Here is a 25224-nt window from a genome sequence, read left to right on the forward strand (position 1 = left end):
TTGTCCGGAGGGAGGAGGGTAACTTCTTCAGGCTAGGCATCCTTAGAGGAGGCTTCAAAGTATGGGGCAACTAATGCCAGCTTTATTAGCAACTTCCATATCCCAATAATGAATAAATCTCTCATTGTGCATTTGAACTATACTGATCAGAGTGTCCCAGATTTTGCCAAATATTAAGTTTTCTTGTTTCAATCAGAGCAGCTGTGAAGCTAAAGTCAGGCGAAACTTTCCTGTGATAAGGCAGAGAAAATTTGCCAGTTTTCCTTCTGATTACTATTGAGTTTCTGCTGCTAGGAGCTGAGTATGTGGTTGAATGTCAAGTGAAGGCAGTTTTAGGCTTGATCTTGCTTTCCATGGGTGCATACCTAGTTAGATTCACAGATAGTGATTGATTCATATAAGAGGTAGAATCATTCATTGAAAATAACAAGGAAGTATAGAGAAACTAAGTATAGAGAAATAGATTTTATTCAGTGATCACCTACTCCCTTTTTTATCTCCTGGCCTTGTGGAAGCCCTGTGCAGACTCGATGGACTTCCAGCCTTGAGGAAGCCCAGCGTGAACTCCTGGCCTCGAGGTGAAGCCCAGCTTTAGAAGGACTGTAATGCTGAACTTTTAACTTTATGAATTTTATTTTTCTAATTTATACCTAAGATTTTGTACCTAGGTATCTTTGCATCTAAAATGGTGCCGGAAATGGTGACTTTGTATACTTATTGCTGTACTCATGTTTCCCTGTACTTGAGTCCATGTGACAATAAACCTAATTCTAGTACAAATTCTATCTATGTAGCATCTTGTACGTTAATTAGCTTCCACAATTTTTTGTATATGAGTACTTGACAGGCAGTAATTGCTGACAAGTTTTGCTCCTTTCCCTATCGTGTTTTGCATACTACCACTTACAACTGATTGCCAATATCTGTGTCAATATTTAGTCAGACTTCCTCTCGCTTGAAAGAATACAAGGGAACACAATTAGACTATTGCCATCATCTTCAACATCTTGTAACCAAACTGCAAATGTTCAGAGAAAATAAAACAACTATATTAATGCTCCTCAGATTTTTTTCACCTTGGTTATTTTAGAGATTTGTATTTAATCTCTAAAGACTTCAGGACTATCCTGCAATTTGACGACATCTACTTCTTCCTTCTCCTACCTAGTCATTCCACCTCCTTCTGCTGTTCCAGCTTTTGTTGACTGCTGAAGTCACATTGAAGATGTTGTGACTTTTGCTATCACCTTTGCAGAACTCATAGCAGGTCATTGCTTCTGATAATATCGCTCCCTGAATCAATGTTCAATGACAACCACTGGAGCAAACATGGAAAGCAGTCTAGAGACACAAAAAAACTGCAGATGCTGTCCAATACCACTATATTCCGACAATGCTGTATGATGGCTTGTTACAATCATTTGAAAAAATTGTAATATACTTTTCCTCTGAGTTTTCAGAAATTTTCCTGAGCAAACAACACACTACTGCATATTTATTAACCAGCCTTCAGTTCTACTCCCCCACCACACAGACGTACACGCACAAATAAACTGAGCGTTTGCTACATTGTCATTGTTATTTTAATGAGAAGCAGGATGCCTTCAACCATTACAGTCTCATTTATTTGCAGACTGCAGTCGACAGATTGGTCATGAATTTGCACAGTGAGAACAAAGAAGATAAATGCAGGACAGTGACAGTCGGTTTGCAAACAGAACAGGTGATGAAACTGAGCATAAATCTCACATGAAGCTCAGCCTGGCATTCCAAATCCACACATTTGCAGATGTTGGTCAGTGACACAAAGAATGGGGTCTGTAAAAATACTATAACTTTGTCTATCAATGCATATCATGTACCTTCAGAAGGAATTGGCTGTTTTTGTTCGATCATGTTGTCATGTGGGTTCTTTGAGCACTGATCAGGCCAGATATCTTTGTAACGATGAACGTGTGTTTATTGTTAGGCTCTATTTGTGGACAATGCTACCACCAGGTGGAGCACTACACACTCGTATGCAAAATCCAGGAGCAATGTGCCATGTATTATAAATAAATGTAAATAAAGGCCAAAGAATTGAAAGTACATTTGGGAGGAACCTTTGAGAGTAGACTTCAAAAAGCTAACTGTGTTTGGAATTTTGAATGGATATTTTTTTCCCTTTGTTTTAATAGATCCTCTGTACTTTACTGTCATTTGTTCAACTCTGATGTCCCTTATGGCCTGCCCTATTTGTCTTGCATCTAAGTACCCAATCTCAGCTGGCAGAGATAATGGCCTTTCAAAACACCAAAGATAACTGATGGTTTTCAATTGTTTAAAAGCGTATTACTTTTTTGAAAGTGCATCAACAATTGCACAACCTTTACATGACAGGCTGTGATGTCACGTTTGCAATTGTGATCGCACAGATGGATCACGGTGGCCATTTTTCATGGTAGTACTTAATCTCCCGCCACTCTATTACTGTTACACTGTGTAACATGTTAATGCTATGGAAGAGAAGGCTCCGAGCTATACTGAATCTAGCTTTATCATAGAATCCCTACAGTGTGGAAACAGGCCCTTCGGCCCAACAAATCCACACTGACCGTTGCACCTAGATCCATCCCCCTATAACCCACACACCCCTGAACATTACGGGCAATTTAGCATAGCCAATCCACCTAGCTGGCACATCTTTGGACTGTGGGAGGAAACCCAAGCAGACACGGGGAGAATGTGCAAACTCCAAACAGACAGTTGCCCAAGGGTGGAATTGAACCTGGGTCCCTGGCGCTGTGAGGCTGCAGTGCTAACCACTGAGCCACTGAGCCACCGTGCCGCCCTAAATTGTACTGGAAATCTTCTCAGAAGCCAATTATGCAGTCATCAAACCCTTTCATAGAAACATAGAAAATAGGAGCAGGAGAAGGCCATTCAGCCCTTTGAGCATGCTGTGCCATTCAATATGATTATGGCTGATCATTCAACTCACTCCCTGATTCCTGGTTTCTCCCATACCCTTGATCTCTTAGCCCTAAGCACTATATCCATCTCTTTCTGGAAAACATCTCTTTCTGAGACAGAGAATTCCACAGGCTCACCACTCTCCTCATCTCAGTCTTAAATGTCAAACCCTGTATCCTTGAACTATGAACCCTGGTTCTGCAGTCCTAAGTCATCAGGAACATCTTTCCTGTTTGGTTAGAATTGTATAGGTTTCTCTGCAATTCCCTTTCGTAACTGTTCTACACTTTTAAACTTAAATTCTAAACCTGTAAAAATTACTAATAATGTTCTTTTAAATCTTTGATCTTGTTAATGTGATCTTGCCTAGCACACAGTGTAACCTGTATGCCATACCCTGTCCAAGTTTTTTTTCACCCTATGATCTGTATGTCCTTGCTTACTATGATCTGCCTGTACTGCTCACAAAGTTTTTCACTGTACTTAGATACACTGAAAATAAACCAAATCAATCAATCACTCTTCCAGTGAATATAGTCCTAACCAGTCTCTCTTTATACAGCAGTCATGCTGTCCCAGGATTCAGTTTGCGGTAAACCTTTTGGCTCCCTCCACAGTCCGAACATCCTTCCTCCTATAAGGAGACCAAAACTGCGCACAATACTCCAGGTGTAGTCTCACCAAGGCACTGTACAATTGCAGCAAGATATCCCTGCTCCTGTACTCGAATTATGTCACAATGAAGGTCAACAGTCGTCTATCTGTGGTTTTATCTTTTGATTATACTATTCCTGATGTTAAAATTAAGACAATCCGAACAAAAATGATAGATTTAAGTTTGAATAAATAGAAGAAAAAATCTAAATGCCAGAAAACAGAAGATGCTGGAAATGCACATTAAGTAATAGTGATTGAAAGAGAAAGGTAGGTTAAAGTTCTGTGTATAGACTCTTTCTGAGAATAGAATAAGTTCAATTGAAAATGTTAATCCGTCTTTTTCAAATGCAATCAACTATGCTGTACATTTCACCCATGTTTTTATTCACCCATTTGCTACTTCTTGGTACTGGTGTAATAGTAGCAGCTATACTAAACCACTGTCACTCAGTTTTAAATATTCTTTGAACCACTTACAAATCTTCTTGTATCCAGTAGGCCTATTAAGTTTGAGAATTGAACTTATCTTCTGTGTGTTAAAAATGAAGAATGTTGAATCTGAACAATTTTTAGTCAAAATTATCATGTTACTGAAATTACTGAATTCTAAAACTTTCACCACAACAAAAATACTTGCAATTACAAAGCATCTCATTCTAATATCAAAACATTTCAAAGCATTTCACTAGTTTTGACAGCAATAAGATGAACAGCAGTTAATCTGTTTTTTGTACCGTTTATTGTTGAGTGGAATGTTGACCTAGACAAAAGGAAAGCTTTCTGATCATTGCTTATGCTATGAAATATTTAACTTCCACCTAAAAAAGCAGATGGAAACTGATTTAAAGACTCATCACATTGATAGCATTTAATTTGATGGTCAGGTTAGTTTAAGGTATAAACTCAATTTCAGCATGAAATTTATATCTGTAACTGTGAATCTGAGATTAGGAATCAAATTAATACAACATTTCTGCACTTACCTGTCACAGGTCTTTAGTTCAGTACACTTATAAATTTGTCTTGCGCACGTCTTACACTCACAGTGGAAGAATTTTAACCAGCCAGAGTGTGTTGGCTGAGTGTCAATCCATGCTAGGGGTTAGAACACCAGAAATGCCTGCCAACTCTTGTATGTACAAAAACAGAAATTGCTGGAAAAGCTCAGCAGGTCTGGCAACATCTGTGAAGAAAAAATCAGAGTTAACGTTTGAAGTCCAGTGACTCTTTCTCAGAACAGAACACTTGCGTGTATCTGTGCAAATGGCAACCACCAGTAAAACAATATGTCTGTGATTTAAATATGCTAAGAGTCAATTAACTAAGAACTTAACAATGCCTTCAGATTGTAACTGCCAGGTTGGTTGGAACTTGTAAGGGTGACCAAGGTAAGCACACGTGGGTTTGAGAGGATTGTGAAGTTAACAGGCTGAAAAATCTCTAAATACTAAACTAGGACAGTAGCTTCTTTTCTTAAATGAAAGGCTTTTGCTTGCAGTGTCGATTCAAGAGTATCTTTAGCATTTTCAAGGTAATTTGCTAAATTTTAGAGATAATTTCTGCTACGTCATGCTTTTGTGTCTTTGATTGTAGTTCCTGCTGTCATCTTTCTTAGCATAACAGGAGCTGCTTATGCAATTCTATCTTGGAACTGTGATGAGGAAGAAGGTCAATAGCAGCTGCCTTGTCTCTAAGTCAAGGACATCATTACAGAGCTCCAACTCATTGGAGATGATACCCCAACACAAGGTGCACAGAGAGAGGACCGCCTTTCTTGACATGACTGAACATCAGTGCCTCAAGATGTTCAGGATTTCATTGTACCTCATTGCTAACATCTGCAGACACTTGGAACAGGTCTTGCATTGTCGGCATGCATTGCTGGTGGTATCAATGTTATCATAACCTTACATTCCTCTGCCTCCAACTGCTTCCAGAGGTCTGCTGGTAAAATCAGCATCTTTCACAGGCTTCTGCATGAAAATATATATCTAAAGTAACCATGTTATGTTAGCCCATGCTACCACTTAACCACCATTTTGCACATGATTACAACATTCAGAATGGAAAGGGTATAGGGAGTCAAAAACAGCACCTATGTGGCTAACAAATACTTCCTGACAATCAGGAGTACGCATTGATTTTAAAAAGATTTCACTTTGATTAATGTCCAACTGGGTGAAACCACCAAAAGATTTATCATGCATAGGTGGACAATGGTTGACACCTTCATTTGGCATCAGTCAAGTATGCAACAGCTGTTGACACCTACAAGTAGAACGATGAACGCCAGTAGAGTGATGGAATGCCAATCTAAGATGGGGAATTGGTGGTCTCCCTGATAACTGGCCACAAATTAGATGTCACATGGTCACATGGCACACAATCATACAGGTTGATTAATCGTCACCAGCAACTGGAATGTGTTGAGAGGTTGGAATGACAGGATTTGTGAGGGATGGGTGTGAGATAGCAATACAATGAGAGTGAGAGTTAGAGGTGCTGTTCAGATGTGAATGAGAGGAATGTTTCATGAGAGAGAAATTGGTGGAGATGCATGACGTGTTGGTCAGAGGACTGCTGTGCAAGAGGAAGCTGGGCAGTCAGCATGTATGGGTTCGCATTTGAATGTGCTTTGTCACTGATTTCCTATCCTAATGAAGTTATTGAATCCCTTTTGACGTTCTCTTCAGAAGTGCGTGACCTGATTAAAGCATATCGAACTGACTGAATTTAACTTGAGGACTTGCAACAATTTTGAGGTTTACTGTCGCACTCTGGTTGGACGCAGGGTTTGGGAGTGAAAGGTGATACATATTTCTAATGTTGCTGACTCCTGCTACTCACTTCCTTGACTTCAGTCATATACCTACTTCTCTTCAATTGCTGGCATCTTTCTTGCATTTGCAAGGAAGGTCATTATCAGTGGGCCATTAGAGCCTATTGTATTGCCTTTGAGATCTGGGGAAGTGAAGAGGTGCCAGCCTCTCCACATTGAGATTCTAATTAGCTTAGGCTCTCTATCATGACATTAACAAAATGGATCTATTCTGCTCCTATGATGCTGCTTGGCCTGCTGTGTTCATCCAGCCCTGCACCTTGTTGTCTTGGATCTATTCTGATCCTTGCTAATGTCCCTTTAAATAGTGCAGCTTGAACTGTCAAATGTGGGTCTGTATCCGGGCAACCCAGAAGCAAAATGCTGACACCAAAGCTGAATTAAAAAGCCATACGTATCCCTTTCAAACTTCTGGATTCACAACCTGCAACTGCAAACTCCTCCACAGCAAGCAACAGTCAAATTGCTGTCCATAATCTTCAGTTTGGGCCTTCCATGTATCTGATAGCCTTGATATAGTTGTCGGCCATTGTGCTGAAGTATTTGCACAAGTCTTTCCATTTCATTGCTTAATTTATGGTGACGTGACATTTAATTATTCCCACCTGTCAAAACCTTGTGTGCCATTTATTCCATGCCATTACCAACTCCAGTCTACCACTTGGATCTGATTTATTTCTGGCTCTATTGCATTAAATGAAATTGTCATTAATCAGACAGTACACATATTTCAGGAGACATCACACTGATGAAAAGCCGCTCATATAAAAACCCACAGCTTTGTGATGTATTGACAGAAAGAAGAAAAATCTTGCATTTATGTAGCATATTTCAGGCCCACTGAACATCTGAAAGTCATTTAGAAGCAATGAAGTCGTTATGAAGTGTAGTCCCCGTTGTAATGTTCTTACAACTCTTAACAGGAGGGACACAGTAATAATTACGCTCTACTACTCCACAAATCTGAAAATTTCCCTTCACTCTGCAGTGATCAGCATTTTGTTTCATCAACAGGGACTCCAGTGAACTGAGAAGTCAGCTACTGTTATCTTTTGAGTTCAGACCCTTTACCACAGGAATGTGTGCTTTTCCATTTGCCCCACATCATAATTATTGTAACTGTTTTAATTGAATCACCTAAATGGCCATATTGTTTCCCTTTATTAATACTGTCTAGAATAAAAGAGAGAGTTTCACCAGGTTACTTTAATAAACTCAAAAATATCTATTTTGCTGTAAACAAAAGCTATCCTTAAACTTTGGTTAACACAGCGTGGAGCTGGAGCAACACAGCAAGGCCAGGCAGCATCAGAGGAGCAGGAAAGTTGACAGTTCCGGTCAGGACCCTTCTTCAGAAATTTTTGCTGGTCCTTGATTTTTCAGAAGAAGGGTCCCGACCCGAAACGTCAACTTTCTTGCTCCTCTGATGCTGCCTGGCCTGCTGTGTTCCTCCAGCTCCATACTGTGTTATCTCTGACTCCAGCGTCTGCAGTTTTTGCTATGACTTAAACTTTGGTTGTAAATTGTTGTAAAAATCCATCTGGTTCACTAATGTCCTTTAGGGAAGGAAATCTGCCATCCTTACCTGGTCTGGCTTACATGTGACTCCAGACCCACAGCAATGTGGTTGACTCTTAACTGCCCTCTGGGCAAATAGGGTTGAGCAATAAATATTGGCCTAGCCAGTGAAATCTGCATCCCGTGAATGAATTTTTAAAAATGTGATAAAACTGGTTAAACAACTAAGTTGTATTCCAGTGTTAAACTATAGCCCCTTAACTCCAGACAAACATACTTACATGATAAACAAAATAGTACAGTTCTGCAGAGATGATATAGGGATTTTTTTGCAAAAAGGAAAGCAAATATCCCTGTAGCAAAGGGTCCAAGTCCAAAGGATAAAATGAGATGACTACTCACCGTTCCATGAGTTTCCTGTCGATGGTCAGCATTTTGCCTCAATGTAGAGTGATGGAACATGTTCAGACTGGACTTCAGTTCAGATGGAAAGTCAATTTGACGTTGGTCTTTGAGTAGAAGTACTGCTTCAGCTTTATGTGTTTGAGGTACTCGGAGTTATTAATATTTGTGAATTTTCTCAGGTTCACAGAATCATAGAATCCCTACAGTGTGGAAACAGGCCCTTCGGCCCAACAAGTCCACACCGAACCTCAGAGCATCCCACCCAGACCCATCCCCCTATAACCGACCTAATCTACACCTCCCTGATCACTATGGGCAATTTAGCCTGGCCAATCCACCTAGTCTGCACATCTTTGGACTGTGGGAGGAAACCGGAGCACCCGGAGGAAACCCACGCAGACACGGGGAGAATGTGCAAACTCCACACAGACAGTCGCCCGAGGCTGGAATCGAACCCGGGTCCCTGTGAGGCAGCAGTGTTAACCACTGTGCCACCGTGCTGCCCAAAAGAATACTTCACTTGGAGAGATTGTCTGGCTTTAGGGTTTCTTCTCACTTTCTTAACAAAGTGCCTTGCTTACTGCAAACTTTGGAGGTCTTTTCCTTCCACTGAAGCATCCACGTGTCCTGGAGAAACAGAAACTGATGTCAGAAGCTTGCTGCTCAGACCAAATTTGTCCAGCGATTAAAACAAAAGACCTCATTTCTTATCTCTCTTAAAAGCTTTGCTTTTCTCCTTTTTAAAGTACTTTTCAGTAATAAGCAGGTAAGACACAACTCACATTGCTGCTGAACAATTCTAGGAAATCACATGTCCCTTCAAATCCTTGGCAAACCCATTTTAATCCAGAATGTCCAAACACTTCCATATTCCAATACGTCATACATTCCCACCCATGTAGGAAATGTGACTGCCAATATATGCTTAACAAACTCGCACAAATAATGTGATAATTACTGGATACTTGTTTTTGTGATGCTAATTGAAGGGTGAATATTGGCCAGAACACTGGAAATAATTCCCCCGATGTTCTTCAAAATAGTGCATTGAAATCCACTAGAATTGAATCCAGACCCCTGGCGCTGTGAGGCAGCAATGCTAACCACTTAGCCACCATGCTGAAAGGGAAATAATTTTTAGGCAAATGATTAAAGTTCTTTGAAGGAGTAACATACTGTTGATAATTGGGAGGCTGGAGATGTACTGGACTTGGATTTCCAGAAATCATAAGACAAGGTGCCGCCTAAAAAGTTATTGAGAAAATTAGAATGAGTAACATATTAACATGGTAGAAGATCGACTGTCTGGCAACAAACAGAGGGGATGCATAAATGGGGGGTCCTTTTCTTACTGGCAGGATGTGATGAATAGAATACTGCAGGATCCTGTGCTGGAGCCTCAGCTTTTCTTAATCTATATCAATGACTTAAATGAGGAGAGTGAAGGCATAGTAGCTATATTTGCAGATGAGACAAAGGTAGGTAGGAATGTATGTAGTGAAAAGGATACAAGCAGGTTGCAAACCAATATAGATCAATTGGGTAAGTAAGCAAAAACCTGGCAGATGGAGCATAATGTCAGAAGCATTTTTTGGCAGAAAGAATGATAAAGCAGAATATTACTTAAATTTAAAACAACTGCAGAATTCCAAGGTGCAGAGGCATCTAGGTGTTCCAATGAAGGAGTCACAATTGGTTAGTATGCATGTGCAGCAAATGATGAAGAAGGCTAATAAAATGCTATCCTATATTATAATAAGAATTGAACATAAGGTTAAGGGTATTATGCTTCAGTTATACAGGACCTTGGTAGAAGCATATCTGGATTACAGTGCACAGTTTTGGTCTCTTTATTTAAAGAAGGATGTAAATGCATTGGAGGCAGTTCAGAGATGAATTACTAAATTGATAGCTCCTTTGTGTGGATTGTTTTTTTGAGGAAATTTTGGACAAACTGGACTTTTCCATTGCAATTTAGAAGAGTGAGGGATGACTTGATTGAAATATATAATATCCTGAATTGTGAACTTGTATACAAGTAATGGTGTATGGAAACAATATTTTCTGTTGTGAGTGAATCCAGAATTGGGGGCACCCTTTTAGGACAGAGATAAGGAGAATATTTTCCTCTCAGATGCTCGATGATTTCAGAAGACAGTGGAGGCAGCATAATTAAATATTTTTAAAGTGCAGGTAAATAGATTCTTGTTAAGCAAGAGAATCAAAGGTTAGCGGGAGTGTTTGGGAATGTGGAATGAAAACAGATCAGTCATCATCTTATTGAGTAGTGCAGCAGACTTGAGAGGCCTATTTCTGCTCCTAATTATATGTAGGTTAACCTGTTGCTCTGTTCTCATTTTTGCTGACATAGGGAAATATATTAAATTAGAGTGTTGTTTAATGTTCTTATTTTACTTGTCTGCCAAAGCTTACTTGGTATAATAACTTAATTATGATCTTTCTTCATACTTAATCTTGGCTGGGATTAAAGTGTTGCACTGTATTTAGGTCAAGATTATTAGCTACATTGTATCAAGAGAGACTTTACAATAGATATGCGCCATTAGGTGAGTTTATATATAATATGGATCTTTCACTGTGGGCACCTTGACCATGCGCCAAAGTGAGATAGTAAACCTCCACTTTGTCGGAAATATTCAAATTCATTGGCCAGATAGATACACTTCTAAATCATTTTGTTAAATAATACAACATAGGTCAATCATTTGCCAGTTGATTCCTGACCTGAAGGTTATGAGTTTATATTCCAGGGCTGTCTGGAACATTATCTTCACCCAGACTGTTGCATGGAGCAAAGTATTCAGCAATATTTGACTACACCGTTATCCCCTGAACTGTGAGAATTTCTATATAGCTTGTGAGTGTGTACAACACTTACCTTTTGTGTAGGAGCGGAAGGGGTGATTGTCAGTGACTGATGATGACAGTGGAGGTGATATGGGCCAAATCGTAGCCTTGAAGATGATATGAGGAACTGACACACTCAAGTTGGAGAATTATGCCCTTAATATGTGAGTACTCACTTGTACAAGTGTATTGGTGAGATTTGATTTGAAGGAGGAAACTGGATTACTCCAAAAGAGACTGTGCTGTCTTATTGCTATTTCTAATGCAGTGCACCTGATCCTTGTAAAACTCAATGAAACGTAAGATATGTAATAAGCCTGACCTAGCAGTGCACGAGTGGACTTAACTTGTGGTCACTGCTGATGAATTCTCAGAACTTGCTGGGAATATGCAGAATTAAACATGGGGAAAAAAGGACACAAAACGTGCAAAGATTATCAATGGATGATGTTATGATTAATGGAGCCATCACTAAATTCTTAGGTATAATGTCAAAGCCCAGTGAACATTTTTCATAGAGGGTTTAAAGCAAAGCTGGAGCTTCTGACAGTAATGCTTTTACTAGGATCACTGCCAACGGTTTGCTGTATTGCAGATATTTACAGTTACGTAGACTTTTTCTTCAACTGAAAGTCAAATTGTTTGTCATTGCACAAATATGAGGCAGAAAATCTTGAAGCTTTCAGTCTTTTGCTGATCAGGACATGATACGCAAGAAAGCGAACTTAGAAAGGGAACATCTGATTGGCTGAGTACAGCACAGCTCATTACTAATACATATACGTGGGGAAAAATATACAGCAGAACAGCATCTTATTTAATGATTTTATATCAAAAGGAAAGAAAGGAGTTATATTTGTGTAAGCACTTTTCTGTGATTCCTGGACGTCTCAACGCACTTTACTGCCAATTAACTACTTTAGAAATGTAGTCGATGATTTAATGTATGAAATGCAGCAATCAGGAAGTGCACAACCAACACCTACCAGGAGCAATGTGATAAGGATCAGAAATCTGTTTTCCAATTCTGGTTGAGAAATAAGTATAGGTCAGGATATCTAGGCTAATTCCCCTACTGCTGTTCAAAATAATGCTATGGGATATTTTATGTCTGTGCAAGCCAGGATGATTGGGCCTTGTTTCAATGTTTCACGCAGAAGGCCATACTTCTGAGAGTGCAGCACTCAGTGTCACCTTTAATTTTTGTACTCAAGCTCAGTCCAGGACTTGAACTTGGAACCATGTGACTTAAAGGCAAGTACCTGCTGAGCCAAGGCTAACACTGGTCAAGATAACAATATTAAAATAGACAACCAATTAATTGAGGTTTTCTGCTTTCATGTTTTAAACATTGATTATTTTGAAATGAATTCTTCATAACAGCATTATTTCATAGGGGCACTGTTCTGCTAAAATGAGAGCTACTCTGTGTTGTACATCCCATGTTTGATTAACTTGACTTTTGGAATCATGTCTCATCAGTAAGTAGCCAGTTGCTTTATTCTAAACAAAGTTAGGACATTGGCCTAGATTTTGAAGGTAACAACAAAAATATGACAGTTGCTGCTGACCTTGAAGGAACAAAGATTTAGCAGGCTCAGTATCATTGATTTCCTTTGTTCTAATGGCAATTTTATTCTTGCATCATCTATCAGGGATCTACGGCATGCAGGAGCAATGTAGTTTTAAAGCAGTGTGAGCAATTAAACAGATTGAAGAATTTTTATAGACAGCAAACCAGGAAGTAATAACTACTGATCATCATTCACTTACTTTATCATTTCACATTAGGTAAAAACTGAAGTAACATAAACAAGCTTCAGAAAAAAGGAGTGTTTTAATATTTAAAGACTAATGTAATTTGTATCACAGACTAATGTAATTTGTATCACAGAAAAGTTAAGACACTTCGACCTTCTAAAATTAGTTCTACAGAGCCAGAGGGCTTGTTCAACAGCAATTATAAGCATTATTAAATGTTTGGTAAAACTTCATTCAACAAACCACAGTTTTTCTAGTGGGTTTTCTAGCAAAAATATGGTGTAAAAATTTGAAGTTTGTATCAAATAACTTATTCCATGTTAATTGTGTCTGCAAATACTATAACAGCGTACCCTATAGAAGTAAAGCACTGGCAGCAACATCTGCATTTCTGGACTTTATTGCAAATGTGAAAATGACAGAAGTTGCAGCTTGTAGTGATGCCAACAGTGTGGGTTTGTTTTCCAGCTGAGGTTACCATGAAGACTCTCCTTCTCAACCTCTCCCCTCACCTGAGGTGTGGTGACCCTCAAGTTAAACTACGACCGGTTGTCTCTCTGCACTGAATGAGTAGCCCTATGGTCCTATAGGAAGGACATTGGTGATTTTACTTTTACTTTATACAATAATGTTGGCAAATGCTGATAGTTTTGGCACCATTTCAGGCTGCAAATGCCAGACCAACGTAATGAGACCAGTTTGATGGCGAAAGATTGAATCTCCAAATATACTCAGCCCACACTTCCATACAATACTGGTTTATTTCACTCCCAGTATATCTCAAACATGGCCGTGGTATTGGCTTAACCTGGGGTTATAGTTTGTCAGGTGCTTTATTAACTGCTAGTTTGGGGGGTACAGTTATTTGCAAGCTGTGTGTCTAACAAAGACAAGAAGTATTTGATTTTTTTTCTGATGAGTTGGGCTGATATGAAAGAAAATTCCTATAAACCTTCACTGAACAACACAAAGAAATCCTTGTGTTTCCCATTAATAGACTTCGGTTTTTAAATGAATTAGCACAGTCCCTGTAGTTGTTCCAAAATAGCTATATTTTAAATATAACTCTCCTTCAATGTATTAGACACAGGGAATTTTACTTAATGGAAACTTCATGAAAACTGTCAAACATGCTGAAAAGTTGAATACTTCAGTGATTCAAAGTCTTCCAGCACTCCATACTGATCTAAATGGCTAAGATGTTTCCAACGACGTAAATTCAGCAAATGACCTGATCTTGACCTTGGCTTTAAGGGGTGTGGGTGGGAATGCAGAACTATGAGAATTAAATGCCCAAATTTTGCGACGAAGGTCTCTGGGCAGCAGCACAGAATTATGAGCAGAAATGCATAAAACCACACAGAAATAGGACATTTAACCCAACTAGTCAATGTCAGTGTTTGTATTTCGCAAGAGCCTCCTTTCCTCCCCTTTATCTCATTTTGTCAACAAACTTTTCAATTTCTTTCTCCTTCATGCGTTTATGTAGATTCTCTTGAAATGTGTCAACCCTACTGCTTACATAATAGTGTTAAGTCACACCATAGTTCCCTGGGATGTCTGCACCATTAAACCTGCAGACAGCTTTGAGTCTCCATTGATGACACATAATGTTTCAGCAACTTCAAGCCCAGAATTGTTGGTGCTGTATAATTTTTTTTGTTATCTGTCAACATACCAAAGGAAATTTTCATCAGATTTGCCCTGTAGTGAAGTAAGAAATTGAAAATGGAGCCTATGGTTTTCACTTGGAAGTAGACACCCCGTTCAATGTATAGCCATGAACCTGACGTCCCCAAGACTCAGTATTTTTAAAAATCCTGTTGCATTCTGACCCCACCACAGAAACAGGACAAATCCCTTCAATAGATCTGTACCTTAACTTCCTTCCCCCCACCTTGGCTCCATATTCCTTTGCACCCTGGGCTTTCACTTTCAAATATATAGCTGTTAAAGGAGCATTTGTGTGAAGTTCAATATTTCTGCCATCCTTTGAACAGAAGTAGTTCCCATCTATCTGATTCCAACCAGGTTCAATACAAACTTCAAGAACATTTTATTTTCTTGGTACTGCAAGCAATGTTTCTGGTCTGAATGTTAGTTTTTCCAATCTTTAGTTACAACCTCTGTACTGGTCTGCTGGAGTGAACTGTTAAAATCCAAGTTAACTCGCAGTTGTAAGTACTTGTTTGGAACATACTGTCGGGGTGTTGTCTGCACCTATTTAGGTTTGTTTTATTCTCTATGTTGGACTGGTTGACCTACTATCTTTCCGGTAATGTTCTGCCTTCATTTTGGACATCCTACTTTTAGATTCTTTTTCTCTTGTTCCAGCTACTCTATTTCCTCAGATATTATTTGCATGGGTTTCTCAATGACTTCCACATTTTTTTGTTTTCAATTAATATCTCTCCATTTCATCGATGATCTTTTATAGGAATTACTAGTTTGTCTGAATTAAATAGTTTGCAGGTTGTGCAATTAACTGACTCCTTCCATGTGATTGAAGCATCTTTGTTTCTTCTTTTCCATTCATCCCTTTCTACTCCAATCCTATTAAAATGCTTCTAGATATATCAGTTTATGATGCTGAAGGGTCTGCATTTAAACATTACTTTTTTTTTTCTTTATGAATATTGACAAGATTATGCATGAACAACATTTTTGTTTCTCAATTTCAGATTTCCAGCATCTGTAGTGTTTTCCTTTTTATTGGTATTCAATACTTCTTGATTTCCTTGACTCCTTTCCTACTTTTTTCAACCTTTGTAGTGACATGTATTTTGAGCCGGGGCCCTACACTCTATCTTCTTAATTAAGGCTCAATTGGCTGATAATGTTCAGATTTTAGAAGTAAAATTTAGTAATTGAAGGATTCATCATGAGATTGCTGCTGAATGAAACAGGAGATTATTTGGTCCATCGTACCCCAGCCAGCTCTTTGAAGGAGTTATCCGAATAGTTCCACTCTCCTGCTCTTTCCCCATAGTCTTCCAACTACTTCCCTTGTAAGAATTTACCTAATTCTTTTTCCAAAGTTATTGTTGAATTTGCTTCTGCCAATCTCTCAGGCAGTGTATTTCCTGGTCATAACAACCCTTTGTATAAATTTATTTTTCCTCATGTCGCCTTTGGTCTTTTTGTCAGTTGGAGACCCATTTTGATGATTGGATTAGCACACAATCCTTTCACCCTTGTGATAAGACTTCAAACCCAGTAATATATTGTTGGAAAAGCAGCTAAAGTAAACACTTTGAACACTCCAGGTATCTATCGGGAATTAGCACAAAAATATTCTTTTTACTGACCTATGCAAATTGTATTTAAAAACAATAAAATGTTACAAGAGTGCAGGGATTAAGACAAGAAATTTAATTGAAGCAGAGCAATTTTCACACTGTCTAATGTAAAACATTGCAATAGGAAATGGTAATATTTCAGAGAGGTCTCTTTACCAGTCTTGTCACAGTAATGAGGAAGATTTAGAGACTAAATTTTATTCAAAAAAGGACTCTTTAAGTCGTGTCACCTTGCTGACAGATATTCTGAAGCAAAGTTGTGATTTTTTAGCTACAAAGATGGGAGTGTGTTTAACCTTGCCTGACCTTTTCACATGATAGCTCAAGTATTTCCTATAAGCAAGTGGAGCAAGTGGGTAAATTAAGATGATGGGTACTAAATGTAAATTCCTGACCTTGGTGAGAGAACATTTTTAGCAGCTTGTACATTCCTGACTCCAGGAATGTACAAGCTGCTAAAAATCCAAGAATCCAACATGAAATGATTGAATTTCTTCCACTTCCTGTAAAATTGTTTGGATCTGTACAAAACAACTTGGCACTTTGAAGCGTCAAACCTGCAGTATGATGGATGCATGCTGGATGAAGGGTTTGTATGGTGCACATGTTCCAGTCAGTGGCAATACTAGATGCAACAAGTTATCTCCACCCCAATGAAACTGTGTGCTTTTAGCTAGGACTTCTAATGCCAGCTGAAGGAGAAATGGGTCAGCCCAGCCTCTCTGGGGAAAGTCGAGCAAGTGCAAAAGAGTCAAAGGGAGGAGGGGACACTTTCCATTTTTACAGCATGAGGTGCTATATCCCTCATAAGTTTCTAAGGTCTCAAATCTTTTAATGAATGAGTTAGGGGATGAGTGAGTGAGTGGAAGGGTGAGTAGTCAGTTTGGCGTTTAGTTGCTTGGGGTGCAGTCAGGTTGCAAGGGCAGCTATGTGGGTGGATAGTTGGGTTGGGTGCAGGTGAGTACTCTGATCAGATTAGGGACAGTTTTGTTTTGACATGGTCAGCCATGTCTATGCATAGATGGATCAGATTTAATGGGCAATCAGGTCAGATTGAGTGGAAAGTGAATTGCAAGGGTAATTGGGCTAAGTCGTATGGGTGATCAGGATGGGGGAATAGTTGTGCCAAGGGTGTTGGTAGAGAGAATTGAATTGGGAGGTGCTGATTGGAGGGTTTGGGAGGCAATTGGTTGTGATGCTCAGTTCAGTTATGTGGCTAATCTCTCAATTAGATCACATATTAACCAGCACAATATTTTCATCTTAAAAAACCAGGATAGTCCCACATATCTAGCCGAAGATTCTAAGTGAAGTCAAAGTCAGAACCATTTGTGAAGTGTCCCAGGGAGTGGAAATCAGTCCATCAGAAGTTTAAACTTCTCAAGGGTTTGCACACCTGAGGGCTTTTGTAGGGTTCTTATGTACAACACAGACTTAAGTCTGTAATTCACTGCCCTGGACATCCAAAGATTTGGATTTATTTGTTCAAGCAGATTTGCCAATCATGGTTGACATAAAGGATAATTAATTGAGCAGTAAGATACTATATCCTCTTTTTTGTGTTTTTTACGAAGGTATGTCTTCAGGACAGGATGACTTAATTGTTAAGCTATCAGCTTTTTAGGTAATTCAGAGTTTGCTAGTTTTGGTCAGACAAGTTTGGATATTGGACTGTGCTTATCAGTTTTCAGGTGGAGCTCAGAACTACAGGTCAGAGGCAGGCAACGTTTTAAAGTTATTTTTCACCTGTAATGAAATGCGACATGTGAAATGTGACATCTGCTACATGACATCTGGAGCTACACTTTGGTGCATTGACATACTGTAGCAGTGGCTTTTGATAATCAACATAAAGGAAGACTAACAAAATCTTGCAATTGATGAAGGCTGCACAGAAAGGTCTACAGCTATCAGTCAAATTTAGCTGTATGGAAGTGACCTTTTCTCCCAGCTGCACTCGAGGGCTTAGAGAAGCCTGCAGCTTGACTGCTGTCTCACTAGGAGAATTCTATAACATATGGTCTCACAGCAGGAGGTGTCTCCTGGCAGCTTTTAGAATAAAACTAAGTTCGAGTTGAGGGAGTAAATTTAAAGAAAGTAGATACATTCATGTAGACAAACAATGAATCTAAATGTAATAATGCATCTGAAAATAGCAGTTTAAAAGAAATCAACTATAAATCCAGCTGCTGTAGTTTTTCTGTGCATATCTTTCCTCCTTTGACACCATGTAACTCAATAATTATGTACAGCCGAAATAACTCCACGGAAGCCAATATCCCGTCACCAAGTCATCCTTTATTTACACGTGCACCGTACATGGACTCTGACCAGCTAGCTCAGAGCCAGTGCCTGGAGTAGTGAGAATCTCTGAGACTCCTGTTTGTATCTGCGAGCCAGGATTGGCCCAGGTTAACAGCCCCAATCAGGAATCTCATACTCATTGAGAACCACCTGGCCCTCTTTCCAATCATTACAATTGCCTATATATTTGGCAACCTGTTTCCTTTCCTCCTAGTAAAAGGATGTTCAGGAAGACACAGGGCACTTACACATCAGTGCTCCTAGTACTGTTTTCAACCCACCACTCAAATGAAGTGAAATGATAAAAAGATATCCCCATATCTACTTAAATTCACTTAGTTCCACATCGAGCTATGGATCAACGTGCCTTTCCAGTGCAACCTACACTGACAGATCTGTGCATCATTACAAATTGAATACAAGTACAATCTGAGCCATCAATTGTAACACTACACACAACATTTATTTCATGTGTAATCCTTTCTATTAACTGTTGAACATGAGATGTATCATGCAGTCTCTGGACAGGCTTTAAAGACTTTCACTCTGCAACTTTGGAAACCATTCATTTTTTGAATGGGAATTGGAAGAGGACAGGGCATAAATAGTAGTGTTCTTTAAATACTTAAAATTTCTCATTCAGAATGATGGGTAGTAGATTTGTGGCCACGTCTTTACATGCAAGTCATCATTGAAAGTCCTGGATTAGCTCTGCTAGCTCCTGACTCAGGCTATTGCAGTCAAATGTTCCCAACTGTGCTGTCCAGAGTGCATGTCAGGAGGATTCTCTGCTACATTGGGGAATTGGCAGCTGGTGCAGATGATTCATAATATTCACAGATAACTCACATTATATGATTGGTATGAAATATCCTTCTAAACCTTGATTAAAGTCTTACTTTCCTGTCCGAAAACACCCACCACTCTTGCCTGAAATGAAAACAAAAAGTGCTGGAGGAACTCAGCAAATCCAGCGGCATCTGTGGAGAGAAAAAGAGAGTTAACATTTCAAGTTCCCATAACGCTTATTTTTCTGCTATGGTTCAGAAAAAGTCATATTGGACTCAAAGCATTAATTCTGTTTCTTTCTCCACAGATGTTGCTAGACCTGCCGACTTTCACCAGCACTTTCATTTTTTATTTCAGGTTTCCACCATCTTCAGTATTTTACTTTTACCATATTTTGCCTGTTTCAGTTAAATTTAATAATATGTTAGAATGCCGTAAACAGACTGAAATTATATTTTGGATTATTTTGATTTTGGAAATCATAAATATTGAATAAAGCTCAACAACTTATTTCATGATTGTTAGTTTGGCAATTTGAAATGGTCCATTATGATATTATTTCCTTAACAATAGTGCAACCTACCCTAGCATCTACTAAAATAAAAACCAAAGAAAATGCCCCATTAATGGAGATCTTAACCCTAACAAAGGAAATTTATAAATTTATTAATCCAGTCCCTTCTGTGCCACCAGACATGGTAGCATGAGTTTAATCTATCTTGACAATTTTGCATCGGCCAGCAGTTAGAGCTCAGTCTAAAATTCAGCCACTGTAAAATTCATGAAGACTGCTTCTGGTATCTGAGGTCTCACTGGAAATCTGTTTCTTAGCTGTAAGTGCCCTACATAAAATGAGTTTTGGCAATCTTAACTCAGTGCCCCCCGGTGTGGATTGCCACTTGAAGCTGCCACAAAATTTGGAATCAATTGTGAATAAATTGGTCCTGTTACGAACACAGCTGATGTTATTCTTGGAAAGTCAGATCCCAGTCAGAAACCTGGCTTGATAGATCATATTTTTTATTTATTTTGATTTTAACAAGTTGATCTCACACTTAACATAAACACAATACTGCAGATTAACAATAAAACAGAAGTTTATTACAAAAGAAATTAAGATAACATAAAATAATCCAAATTATTTACTTATCGTACAAATTCAGAGAACATTAAACATACAGTAAAAGTATATTTATAAATTGAAATGATATAAAGCAGCTATTGTGTAGTTTCCAAAGCATTCAACTTGTACAATACTCACACCAGTGTCCCTGGATCTAACACATCAGTAAGTTTAAATCGCTTGTGACTTCACATTTTAGTCTAGAAGTACAGATAGCTTCTTACTGGAACTACCATACAACTGAGCTTTAATGTACTCAGCTTTTAGGGAACCTCTTCAGGGCTTTATCCCAACATGTCTGATCTGGGACTAACACTTCATTCTAAGGTAATCTGGTTCATTATGTATCCTTCCCTTCTTTGGAGCACTTTTTTACATGGCCATCCCATTCCAAGGGCTTCCCAGGAATGCCCCATTTAAAGCCAAAAGTGAAACTAAAAGTCTCTCTCTCTTTCAGCTGTAGGCCTTTCCTTTAATCATAAAGAAACCCCCAGCTGCTGAACTCTCTATCAAATCTTGAAACCCCATTATTTCGCTAGGTTGCAAATAATCTAAAATAAAATAGTCCATTATTGGATAAACCCCATTCACTCGAAAGCTAAGCTTCAAAAACAGTTTTTAGAAGAAAACGCCATGGTTACAGAAATGCATGCAAGTCAGATATTAACTCCAGAAACGCAACACACTCTGGTTATTAACTGAAAAAACAGAAATCCAAACTCACAACAAATAACATTAAAAAAATACACATAACTCTCACAGTTTACATCACAGTCATCTCACACGTAAGAGATAAGGTGCCATGTGCAGAGAGCAAAATTTTGCAAGAGTGCGGTGAGAGTTGAGCTTAGCACTGGGATGCATTGTGGCAGCACAGTAGTGGGAACTCTGTTTATAATCAGAGTGTGTTGAAGCTGGCATGGGAGTGTTTGGTATGGATGCAAGGTTTTTGGCATGGATGCAAATTTCTTGCTGGAAAGTAATCCACTTCCCTGATACTCCTCAACTTGGTGAAAACAGAATGAATAGCCTCTCTGCTCCTATGATGCTGCTTGGCCTGCTGTGTTAATCCAGCCCTGCACCTTGTTGTCTCGGATTCTCCAGCATCTGCAGTTCCTACTATCTCTGAATACGAGATTGTTTTCTAAAATAAATTAACTTCCATATAATTCGGAGAGCATCTATGTATAAAATGGGAGAGTTTGTATAACACATGATTATATAACAGTTATCTGCTGATGTATGACTTAGCAAGCCTACTGGCAAAAAATATAATTTAAAAGTAAGGCTTTTATGCATCATAAGGGACAGTAGTCCACATAAAAACACAAGGACAATATATAGGTCATTTGTCTAACTTACCTCATCAACCATGGCCTAATGGGGAGGGAAAGCCATGACTCAATGGCATCACTCATATATATGAGTCAGAAGATTGTGGATTCAAGATGCATTCCACAAACTACAGTGCAATGTCTAGGTTTACAATCCAGTGCAGTGCTGAGACCAAATGGAAACACTATCTAATCTCGGGTGGAATTATTTTGAAGACGAACAGGAGAGTTCTACCCATTGTCCTGTTAAATATCTAAATTAGACCTAAAAAAAACCTGGTTATTATTAGATTGCTGTTTATTATACCTTGCTATGTGCACTTTGGGTGTTTCATTTCTCTCATTACAACAGCAGCTACACTTCAAAACTACTTCATTAACTATCAAGCACTTGGGACTTCGTGAGGTTATTGAAAGGTGGTGTAAGTCTGTCATTAAGTTTGAGGTCCTTTATCTGTTATATTGTTCAAAGGTTTTTGCTTCCACCACCACTGTGTCACCTGCTACTATACTGGCACATCTGGCTGCACACTACAACAAGAAACGGATGCTGCTGTTGTAATTGTTTCATGGCCATCCCCCCTTTTACTGTGCCATTCACTGATTTATTCACCGGCCTGTGTACAGTCCTGTTTGCTGTTCCGTTTCCTGTTCCACTTCCTGTATCTGTCTCCCTTGCTCTGTGGTCACTGCCACTTTGCTTGGGAAGGAGGACAACAAGGAAATTGGTGAGGAAGGCAACGGAGTCAGTGGAGATTCAAGAGTTGCGACTGGATCAGCTAGAGAGTCAATAAGAAGGACAGTAAGTGGAACAGTGAGGAGTATTGAATTAAGTGACGGGAAGGATCCACTGAATGTCTTTAAATAATGATAATTAAATGTTAAAGTGAAATGTTTGTTCATTTGTTTATACCATGTACATTATTTGAATACAGTGAATGCAATCTAGCAGAATAAAAGATTAAAAATATGAACTGTAAAAGTTTCCACTGTTATGAAGTTGGGTAGAGTAATTGTGAAGTGGAAGGCAGGAGGCTAAAACTTGTGGTTCCTTTAAGAGATTTGTATTTTGTCTGTACTTAGGGAAATTTTAAAAAAATGTCTGTGAGCAGCAGCTGAAGTTGCCAGTACAGAGAGCCTCAAAAAGCGAAACAAGTGAATCTAAAATGCCTTACAGGTGGTAGGCCAAACAGCAATCTTGTTTTGATAAAAACCAAAAGAACTGCGGATGCTGTAAATCAGGAACAAAAACAAAGTTGCTGGAAAAGCTCAGCAGGTCTGGCAGCATCTGTGGAGGAGAAAACAGAGTTAACGTTTCGGGTCCGGTGACCCTTCCTCAGAACTGTTTTGATGTTGTGACGAGTTTGAATTTGGCCAATTTATTTAAAACCAAACTCAGCAATTCAAAACCAATTGAATTTAAAAACTGATGGTGTTGACAACCTGAAGCCAATCATATTATAAGAACTTGGTTATGTTGTTATGGGTATATAAGACGAGGGCATTTGGAAAACGGGAGAGAGCCAACTGCCATCTGAAAGAGAGAGACAACGGCCACCTGCCAGGGGTAGCACCATTCAGCTCTCAGAGAAAGCCTATCTAATTAATTAAAGGTACTATGGTATTTTAGCTCAAAGTCCTCACTGAAGAAATTATAGAGATAGAACATTCCTGACTGCAGAATTAACGGAAGAAAGGTGTTTGTTGAAGACACTGGAGACAACAGAATATTCCAGAAGACAGTCTGTGTGAACTTGGAGAGATTAATTTGATATATTGCTTCTTATTAATTGGGTTTACATCAGTGGGACTTGTCTTTATTTGAACAGCATTCCAGTAGAATTTAGACCAGTTAGGGAGCAGTTAGTAGTCTGGGGGGAATTATTCGGTTTATTAGTAATTCTGTTAATTTGTTCATTGTTAGGTTAAACAAATAAATTGTTTCGTGTTATTTGTAAAGTGGAGATCAAGGATTTTCTTTCTTTTAACCACTCTTATAGATTAAGAGGGGAAAGATGAGCTTCTCTGGGTGTTTTGGGTGTAATAATTAGAGGCAAACCCCGCATTCCTGTCGTAACAGGTCGGGGCTTGTGTTTTAGTTGACTTATCAGAGGATTTCGGCCATTCCCATTGTAACACTACATATATTTAAATAGAAATATTTGGGTAGGGCAAAAATGTGTCAATTACAAGCAGAGTCAGGAAACTTTATAAAAGGAAATAGAGAAATGATTACTTTGTGTCTGTTTTCACTGAACACGATACAAGATATGTCCCACAATTAGAAATCCAAGTGACTATGGACCATGGGGAGTTGAAGCAAATTAGTATTTGTAAGAAGGTTATACTGGGAAAGTTAATGTGGCTGACAGTTGATAAGCCCCCTGGACCTGATAGTTGATATCCCAGAATATTGAAGGAAGTGGCTATAGAGGTAGTCAATGCAATGGTGATCACTTTACAAAATTGCATAGATGCTAGAATGATTCCTGCAGATTAGAAGCAAGCAAATGTTACCCCACTATTTAAAAAAAACAAGAAAATAGGGCAACAGACCTGTTAGCCTTATATCAGTAGCAAGGAAAGTGCTAGAATCTATCATAATGGATGTATTAAATGGAAACTTGGATAAAAATGATCTGGTTGGGCATTGTATGATTTATGAATGGAAACTTATGTTTGACAGGCTTGTTGGAATTTCTTTGAGGATGTTACTAATTAAAATTTATAAAGGTCACTCAATGAACTTAATGTACTTGAATTTTCAGATGGCCTTTAATAAAATCCCCCACAGGAGGTTGGTTAGCAAAATTAAAGCACATGGGGTCAGAGGTAATACACTGGCATGAATTAAGGATTAGCTAACTGACAGAAAATAGAGAGTAAGAATAACTGGATTATTCTTGTATCAGCAGACTGTGATTAGTGAGTACCTCAAGGGTTATTATTTGGACTCCAGCTGCTCACAATAGATACCAATGATTTGGGCATGGGGGCCAAATATAATATTTCCAAATTTGCAGATTATACAAAATTAAGCATGGATATGCTTTTTGAGGAAGATGTAAAGCAGCATCAGGATGATTTGGGCAGGCTTAAAGAGTGCAGGAACATTGCAGATGGAACGTAATGTAGACAATTGTGAGCTTATCCATTTTGGTAGGAGGAACAGATGTACAGTGAATTTTTTATATAGTGAGAGATTGAAAAGTGTAGATGTATAAAAAGACCTGGGTGTACTTGTGAATAAGTCACTGGAGGCTAGTATGCAGGTACAGCAAGCTATTAGAAAGGTTCATAGAATGATGGCTTTTATTGTTAGATGATTTGAGTTCAAAGAGCAGTCTTGCTTCAATTGTACAGGAGCTTGGTTAG

General features: G+C 38.7%; 1 protein-coding gene across 2 annotated transcripts in view; it reads left to right on the forward strand.

Annotated features, from left to right (window-relative positions):
- Positions 1-25224, forward strand: part of acot7 (acyl-CoA thioesterase 7) — a 237685-nt gene that overhangs the window by 139641 nt on the left and 72820 nt on the right. The gene's annotated exons all lie outside the window — the stretch shown is intronic.

The sequence above is a fragment of the Rhincodon typus genome, chromosome 31 (assembly GCF_021869965.1).
Source record: "Rhincodon typus isolate 14 chromosome 31, sRhiTyp1.1, whole genome shotgun sequence".
NCBI classification, from domain to species: Eukaryota; Metazoa; Chordata; class Chondrichthyes; order Orectolobiformes; family Rhincodontidae; genus Rhincodon; species Rhincodon typus.